The sequence below is a fragment of the Pinus tabuliformis genome, chromosome 5_1 (genome assembly GCF_031772625.1).
Source record: "Pinus tabuliformis cultivar Carrire ecotype Pingquan chromosome 5_1, CPIR1, whole genome shotgun sequence".
Taxonomy (NCBI): Eukaryota; Viridiplantae; Streptophyta; class Pinopsida; order Pinales; family Pinaceae; genus Pinus; species Pinus tabuliformis.
This window is the reverse complement of record NC_142305.1, coordinates 801912418-801921540: the sequence shown is the minus strand read 5'-3', so window position 1 is coordinate 801921540 and position 9123 is coordinate 801912418. Positions and strand designations below refer to the sequence as shown.

Below are 9123 nucleotides of genomic sequence, written 5' to 3'. Positions count from 1 at the left end.
TTGATTCAGTTGGGTCAGAGATTGTTTCGGTTGATGTTTGAGTGATTTTTTGTAAAGATGATTTTTAGCTTTGATATTTGGTTTTGGGATTAAATGATGGTAGTGGGTCTAGTCTAAAAGTTTGATGAAACGTGGGCTACAAGTTGTGATGTTTTGTAGTAGGTGGATCTAGTATGAAAAAACCATACGGAGCATGGACTGAAGGGAAAGATGTGAAAGCTGCTGCTTACTCCGCTGCTTTTCATGCCCTAACTGTGCTCCCGATGAACTACTGGCTCGGAGCTCCCTATTGGAGTTAGGTGGGTGTCCCATTGTCGTTGTGGGCAGGTTATTTGTGTAGGACCTGTGCACACTTTCTCTTACTTTCCCTAAGGCCCCATCTGCCACTTTGGTCCGCTCAGCCATCTCTCCAAGATGGAAGAGTTCATGTGTAACAAAATGAATGGTGGAGTAAAGGTGTATATCATAGTATATACATATTGTATCGGCAATATAATGAATATTGCCATGTAGCTCAGCGGTAGAGCATTAGGTTTTTAACCTAATGGTCGCAGGTTCGAGTCCTGCTATGCCCAGCTGCCACACACGTCGTGGATGACCCAGCATAAATGGAAAAAAATCCATATACCCCCTTTGTAGGACACCCTACCATACCGAAGGTAGAGTAGACCCGATGGGTCGAGTAGACCCGATGGGTAGTCGAGTAGACCCGATGGGTCGAGCAAAAAGGGTTAACAACCATCACGGGATGTTGGATCAGCAAATTAGGATGTTGGCTCCTATACACGCTTAGATAAGGAAGTATACTTACTTATGCTAATACAAAAGCTGGTAAACCTACTAAGCAATAGTTGGTGCGCTAGCAATGCTTCAAAGTTCCAAAAAATGGCTAGGCTCACGAATCTTCTTCTATCTCTTTCAAGGGAAATACAGGATTTGTATGTATATTTCAGAGAGGAACTCCGTTTCTTCTTTCGGAAAAATTTGGATCTTCATAGTTATAAGTTTGCTATCGTAGAGTCTCATATAACAAGAAAGCTTGTTAAACAAAAAAGTCATCTGTAATTAGATCGAGCCTTTAGGGTATTAAAGCGTCTGATGGACAACCATCATGAAATGTGGTCCTTGAAGGTGTTTAAGGTTGGATCTTTTAGTGAGGAAGTTGAAGCTTCCTTCGAGTGGTAGTTCGAAAATCAGGTCAAGGGGTTGGAGCTCCCTTTTGGTGGGTGTTGGTAAATGAGATGAGGGGTTTGGAGCTCTCTTCCAGTAGGAGCTAGAGAATGAGTGAAGTTTGTAGCCTTATGCAAGTGGGTGTTTGCGCGCTGATATGACTCTGCACCATTACAATGTTGTAAGAAGTTTTTTTGTTATATTAAAAAGAAGACAGAGATGAAAAAAAGTGTGGTTTTTTCCCACATTGGGTTTCCACCTTAAATCTTGGTGTTCATGTTTGTTTCTTATGTGTGATGGTTTATTTTTTTCTTGTTGCACATTGTTACTGTCTATTTAATTTCTAATGAAGTACTAATGCACTGGCTCAAGATAAAAATAAGACAAATTAACTAAAAAGTAAGTTTATTGGATATATGCTAGTTGTCTTAATAACAGTCGTGTACACATGAAGGTTCCCTTCAGTAAATTCACATATAAAAATCAGATGTGAAATTGAAATGTTTAATGATTTGGAAATACTAATTCACCCCCCCTTCTTAGTATTTTTCCCAACATCTTCTGGGCATATTCAACCTTTTCACATTGTGCCTCTGTTGTCTTTAACTTGCCTCTTTGATGTCTATCAACCTATAAAAAAATTCCATTTTATCCACCTATAAATTATATTGGTTATTATACCTTTTGACGTCTTGAAGAAATTTCTTCCATTCAAATATCAACATATTATGTGTGAGAGTTACAAGCACGAGTACAAATGGGGCGAAAATCTAACAACTATTTTTTCTATATACAACTTATTGATGTTAGCTAGATGACACATTAAAGCCGAGAAACTCATCACTCAAATTCTCTTAAATAGTCGACAATTTATTAAGCACCGTGTATTCGAAGGGGCTGACATTAAATTTCAACTCCAAAAATGGATAAAATTATCATTAAAAATATCACGCTTTGAATTGTGTTTTGTGATGCTCACATGGATCGAATATGTGATGGAAAAAATGTTGGTAGAGACACCCATATGTGTCAGATATCTGACGAGATCCAAAGCTTGTTCTGTCACCTTAGATGCCAAAAATTGCGACATTTTTCATTAGATATTTGACAATTTGTTAGTCTAGTTTGATGGGTACTTCTGAAGGTTGAGCATCGTATATTCAACGCTAGAACAAAATTCTACTATAGAGTGTTATATTACTAATATTCCCTTCCGTTGATATGGAATATCAAGTTTGATGGTGAAGCATTGGATATTCAATATTTAATTAAATTAGTGTGATGGAATTTTTATATCTCAACCACATCGGTATGGAGCATCAAGTCTGATGGTTTAGCATTGAATAATCACTAGTATAGAAATTTTGTCTGATGAGAGTGTTATATGTCTGACGCTTCATTCTATCAATCATGCATGGAATATTCGATGGTATTCTCATCGGATAAGATTAAGATATGCGACAGGTTCCATGTAACGTCGAATATCCAATAGGTTTCCACACGTTAAAATATAAATTAATTTAATAGATTTACATGAGGTTTTCTTGCTTTCTCTGTGGTTCCATCATATTCATTCCAAAGGTGAAATACCAACACCTCTATTCAATAATCCAACCACTTCAAAATCTTGAGAAAACTTCACAAATGTATTCCTTGGGCGACCAATTCAACAAGGAGAGGAAATACATTTTCATGCTACCAAAATGTAGTTGGAATTCACTCATGTTTTGAAGCTTGATGGCATGAACATTGTCAACTTGCAAGATTTCTCGATTGAATTTATTAGAAAACCTTTTTGAAAGGGAAAGGGAGTTATCAAAAGGAAGAAAAAAGGACCTTCCTTTGGAGGATATGGGAGGGCACATCTTCCTCAATTTATTTTCCTTAGTCTCCCTTACATGGATCATTTCCACTTTAGCCAATTATCAATAAATGAGTATTTCTTCAAATTACTCATTGTCTCCATCGTGTTTTTTGGTCATGTTGTTAATCCTCTCATGCTAGAATCTAGAAATTTCTTGTTTTTATCTTATGTTATAAACTAATCAATGATTTCTACATTTTTTTGTTTCAAATCTTGCACAAGAAGAGGAATTTAGGACACCTATGCTATGAATTCCAAACAACAAGGAGTATAATATAAATGTTATGCAACATGTTATTCCAAACTATTTAGGTTGAAGGCTAGGCTGATCAATCTAAAAATGAAGCCTTTGGTTAGGGTTGAGCTTGAAAAATATAAATATTCATACAATTTTTGAATCTATCATTGTGAATGTATTTCCAATATTGTATTTTTTATAAAAAGGAATACATAATTCCACCTTTGTGTCCACTTTAGAGATCTCAATTGAGCACTATCGGAGGATAATTAAAACCTTCAAACATGAAATTTTTGTTTCAACAAGTAATTGTATCTATGTTAATTTCCATTTTCGATGTGACTTTATGGTATAATAAGGTCCTTGTTTCGTAACATGGCCACCATACTACTTTCACAATGTCCTAGGAAACATACACTTATGTTCAAATTCCTTTTAGGATAATGAATGCTAGTGTCATTTTTCAAAGGGAAATTGATTATGCTTTTGGGAACATGATTGGGAAGATGATTACTAACTATAGAAGTGTTGTAGTGGCTACAACCACCATCAAAAATTTTTCCTTAACTTGTTTTGGAGCCTCCCCTACAAATCTTACACGACACTTTGTCTTGCTTCATCAAGTACTCAAGCCTTAGTGTTTTCCTCGCACAAAGGAAGCCTGTCGATCACAGTCGATCCATTTCCCTCACAAGTTTCTTACCTAAACATGGTCCAGCTACACGCTGGGCAGCTTCCCCTTGAAAATTGTGCATTCCTGGAGGGTAACCAACCTTCTCTCTAGGAATTGTGCAATCCTCTTTGACAGCTTGCTAGGCTCCAGGATTGCACAATCCTACCAGCCAACCCTCCCAGGAGAATTTGTGTAATTTTTCCCAATAGAAGGCTATTCAGCCCAAGATTTGCGCAAATATGGGAAGCAGTCAACTTCTTTGCCCATAAATTTTGCAATTCCCTTGGGCAGTCAACCTAGTTTATAGTCAGGAATGTGCATTTTTCCCAAACAGTTGAGCACCCGTATGCACGGACAGGTTGGTTAACTAGTTCCACTCTACACTGATGAAACTTGACTTACATGCATGCATGACTTGATCTTCCTGGAATAGCAAGAGAGAACATGCAAAATGCATCCCATGATTCAGGGAGCTATTTTTAACAGTTGAGGGTTACATGCAAAGTTGTTTTAGTAGTTTCCCTCCAACTGTCGCTTTTTCCTAGATTTTTGGCATGTGTGTCATGAGACCAAACTTATTTATTCGACAGATCAAAGATCATTCATTCATGTCGATATTGGAGCTCTAACATCCCACAGTGCATCTAGGACTCTTCGACACATCCAGCGCAGCTATTCACGGGTAAGTGGCCTCATCTTGTCTTTTTCAACATTTATGTTGTTTTTTGTTTATTCACTTGTGTGAGCGTTGTTTGCTTCATTTCTTTGAATGCCTGTTGTCATTTGCATATATTTTAGCTTTTCCTAGCTCTGTTTCAATTTTTGTTGCTATCCCACCACTTTCACATGCATGAAACTGTTTTGCACAGATGTTCCCCCAACTAGCGAACAGCCTCACCCACATGCATGTTGACTTGTTTGCTGAATCTTCCATTCATGTTTTGCATGCACTATTTATCACTTCTCCTATCACTTAGTGTTTCCATCCATTTCATTGAATTACTTACTTTCAGTTTCCCATCGGAGAGTCGAGCCAACCTTAGCCCAGGCTCTGCCCCAACTAAGACTGCATTGCACAATGAAGGGAAGGAAGGCTCACCTTCCTCTACAGATTTGCACAATATTTCCCAACACTTACCTCCTAGACTACATGGTGCATTTCTAGAGGTCAGTGGCTGCTTGGCCCAAAAATTTGTGCAAATTTGTCCTTAGTCCAATAGTCTTTCCTAGCTCGAATTGTGCATTGTAGAATCCCAATAGCCAACTGCCCAATTGGATTATACATTTCGAAGATCCAACAGCCAATCCAACCTCCCAGATAGCTCAAACTATCTTTTGCACATTTCTAGTAGCCAGTAACTCTACCTCCCAGTGAAATTTGTGTAATCTTTCTCATCAGTTTCCCAGGTATGTGTTGTGTCTTTCCTCGGATTTGCTTTGTTTTCACTCATATATTTCTTGCCTTGCATGCTTATTTTTTCCAGATCTTTCAGGTTTTCATCTATCTCAATGGCTTCCAAGAGAACAAGATCTTAGGACATTGATGGTATGGCAGATAGAACAACAGTTGTGCAGGTGTCCTCTGGTTTTTGGATCTATGAAGATATGAAGCTATATCTAGAGAAGGAAATCAAACTAAAGTGGCAAGTGGTGAATGAAACATTCAAAGGTACTTTTGGGGAAGACCTTGAATACCACCAGATACCCCTTGTTCCCATGCGTGGACATGATTCACTAGATCGTCTCTCACACTGACCCCGAGACGATGACCTTGAGCAGTGTCACTGGGAAGAAGCTTGCAACCTTCTGGGCATTAGTTTAAGATGAGATGTATCATATGGACGAGCCCATGACTGTCATGACCCCTCCATTCAACTTGTCAAACAACAGAAGCCACTCCAGAAACTTTCTGAAGGATTGGGTAAAGGAGCCAGCCTGTTTCAGGATGACACCCGATTAGATCTATAAGACAAAAATATTGACGAAGGCATACCAATAGTTTGTCATATTCGCATGTCGACTGAGTGGCCAAGCAGGCATTGACAGCTTCCCTTAGATTTGGGTAGTCACACTGGACCAACTGGATAGAGAAGGAAGACCATGCAAGTGGCCTAACATACTGGCTCATCAGTTGAAGGAGCAAGTCACGAAGGCTCAACAGTTGCCTGAAGGCATGCACGCAGAAATTTACATCTTCGCCTACATTCGAGATGCAATCTGTGCCCGACATGAGTTCTGAGGCATAGAGTGGGCATGGTCACTGGCAGAGACTGTTGTGAACCCATATTTCAAGCTATTCTCTAAGTGCAGCTTTAGAGGAGTGATAATACAGTTGTCCTACCATCTTGTCACCCCAGTGTACATGTTGAAATTCGAACGAGATCCACCCTGCATGTCAAAAGAGGAAATGAAGGAATTGTTAGGCATTGCAGATTGGTATGCCTCACCTGACGGCACATCCATCAAAGTGTTTAGAGCAGAGAAGCCCCTGCATGTTCTGCCAAAGTTTGCTTTGCATGGAAAATTTTAGGGGCAAATTTTTGCCCTTGGGCTAAATTAAGGGGTTTTATATTTTTATTGGGCAAATATTTTGTATCATAGTGCATTGTTACAAATTACCTCAAATTTATTAAAAGAATTAGGTATGGAGCTTAACTCACCGTATTTTAAGGGAGGGGGTAAAAAAATTAAATTTAGCCCTTGAAATTAGGAGTTACAATATTCCATTCGCCCTCATTTTCAAGAAAATGTATTTATGGTAGTTATAAATAAAAATATAAATACTGTGGAGGTATGGTAAATAAATAAAAGTTATTTTTATACTTACTCCAAAGGTATGGTAAATAAATAAAAATACAAATAAACTAGAGGTATGGTAAATAAATAAAACCTTTTTTTTATATTTAGTCCATAACCCTCTTTCTATTTAAGAAGCTCAAAAACGAGGTTTCATTTAAGTGAATCCTATGGGCCAAATACCATATTTAAAAAAGAGGTATGGTAAATTAATAAAAATATAAATAAACGAGAGGTATGGTAAATAAATAAAACATTTTTTATATTTACTCCATATGTCACCTTATATTTATGAACACGCAAGCGTGTAAATAAATAAAAATATCAATAAAGTGGAGGTATGGTAAATAAATAAAACCTCTTTCTATATTTAGTCCATAACCCTCTTTCTATTTAAGAAGACTCAAAAAAGAGGTTTTCTTTAATTGAATCCTATGAGCCAAATACCATGGGCCAAATTATTATTAATACCATGAAAAAAACATTATTAACCCTAATATTAGTATTAATAAAAATAAATATGGTACATGGTACTGACCCATGGTATTCACATGGAATGCAGCCTATTTAAAGGGGGTAATTAAACTAACATAGATCCATCTTTACTCTAGATCAAATATCGTGATATGCAAACTAACATAGAGTGAAAAAATATTTGATCCCTCTCGGGGCTTGGTATATCAACAGTAAAAATGGATCTTGTAATTTAATGTCACTTAAACATTTTAACTTGGTTAAAAAAAAAGTAAAATAACAATTAATTTTTATTTTTATTAATTTTTATAAATTACTAATAGTAGTTTTTAAGCTCTAGGTCTATGATAACCCATGGTAATATCATGGTATTCATGTGATCATAGACTATTTAAAGGGGAAATTCTATCAACATAGATCCATCTTAATTCTGGGTCTACCAAGTGCTGGGAGGGATAAATAGATTTCATCCCTCTAAGAGTGGTAGATGTGGAGTTAAGATGAATATAGGTTGGTTTTTATAATAATGAAGATATTAAATAGACTTATCAAATTATATTGTAAAAAAAAATGTTAAGGTGAATGGTTGAAGCTACATTTAGTCACTTCACTAAATTTAGTAAAAAATATTGATATCTCCATTAATATTGGTTTTTCTGATTTAAGAAAAAAAAAAATCAAAACAATGAAATCTTAACTCTTTCCGCATCACCCTCGCAGAAGAGAGATAGTCACTGCCCAGATTTCCCACCATTTTTCAAACATTCTCAACATGATATCTTCATGAAAAAGTTAATGTACTGATCTTGGATCAGTTGTTTGAAAAGTATGCTGGTTTGTACAACCTTTCATCTTCTCTGCTATTCTTAGTTCGTTGTAATGATTTGTAGGGGTTGGGTCACTGCACCACATTGTCCTAAGAGGTAGAGATTGTGCACCAAAAAGGAAATTAATCCACATGTTACAACATTGTTAAAAATGGTATGAAGGTAGTGAATTATGCGAATAAGAAATTTTGATTGGGAGAGACATAATTAAATTTTATTATTTAATTGAAGATTTCCAATTAAAATAATAATAAATCTACATTTATATATTTATATATTGATTCAAAGGCTTATGACAACGGCCACTTCTTTCCATTAGATCCGTTCAGGCCTTTGGGATACCTACTACTTCATTATATTATATAGTTGGGGCTTGCTACTTGTTGGCTTGTTGGGATCAACAAACTTGATGTGTTTTTTTTTTTTTATCTCGCAGTTAGAGTCTATGGAATAAGAAAGAAATTTGATAGCTTGGCAAAAGTGGCAGCTCGACAAAAGTGGTAGTGAAAACATTAATTTCTCCTACCATGAAAAACATGGCCACTAAAACTTGCAACATTGTTTGTAGGAAGTGAAAATTATGTTTCTTTTTTCCAAACATGTATGTTAGTGTATTACAGTTTAATGAATATGTTTTATTATTATCATATATGGTTTCATACTTCAACAAAACATTTGCCAAGACTTTACAATGTTTTATTATTCATTGAAAGATTTTCCAAGATCTTACAAGATTTTATAATTCAATGAAAGATTCACCATGACTTTACAAGATAATATAATCTGGTGAGAGATTCGCCAAATATATATATATATATATATATATATATATATATATATATATATATATATATATATATATATATATATACATATTATATTAGTGATAAAATCGCATCCCATTTTTCCTATGTATCATGGGAATTTTCCCTTTATTATACATAAACATTTATGGTGGTTCTTAAAATTTTCCCTATTGCTTTGGACGTGCTTGTCATGTAGGAAGTAGTGTATCATATCTCAGCAGGATGAAAAGCTAGGCTTCAGTGGAAGAAGAAGGCACCTTGGCCCACCCTTCCAT

The 9123-nt window shown here is 36.0% G+C and overlaps 1 non-coding gene across 1 annotated transcript; it reads left to right on the top strand.

Annotated features, from left to right (window-relative positions):
- Positions 1–503: 503 nt before the first annotated feature.
- On the top strand, positions 504–575 carry TRNAK-UUU (transfer RNA lysine (anticodon UUU)). The gene has a single exon. It is a non-coding gene; the product is annotated as a tRNA-Lys (tRNA).
- The last annotated feature ends 8548 nt before the right edge of the window (positions 576–9123 follow it).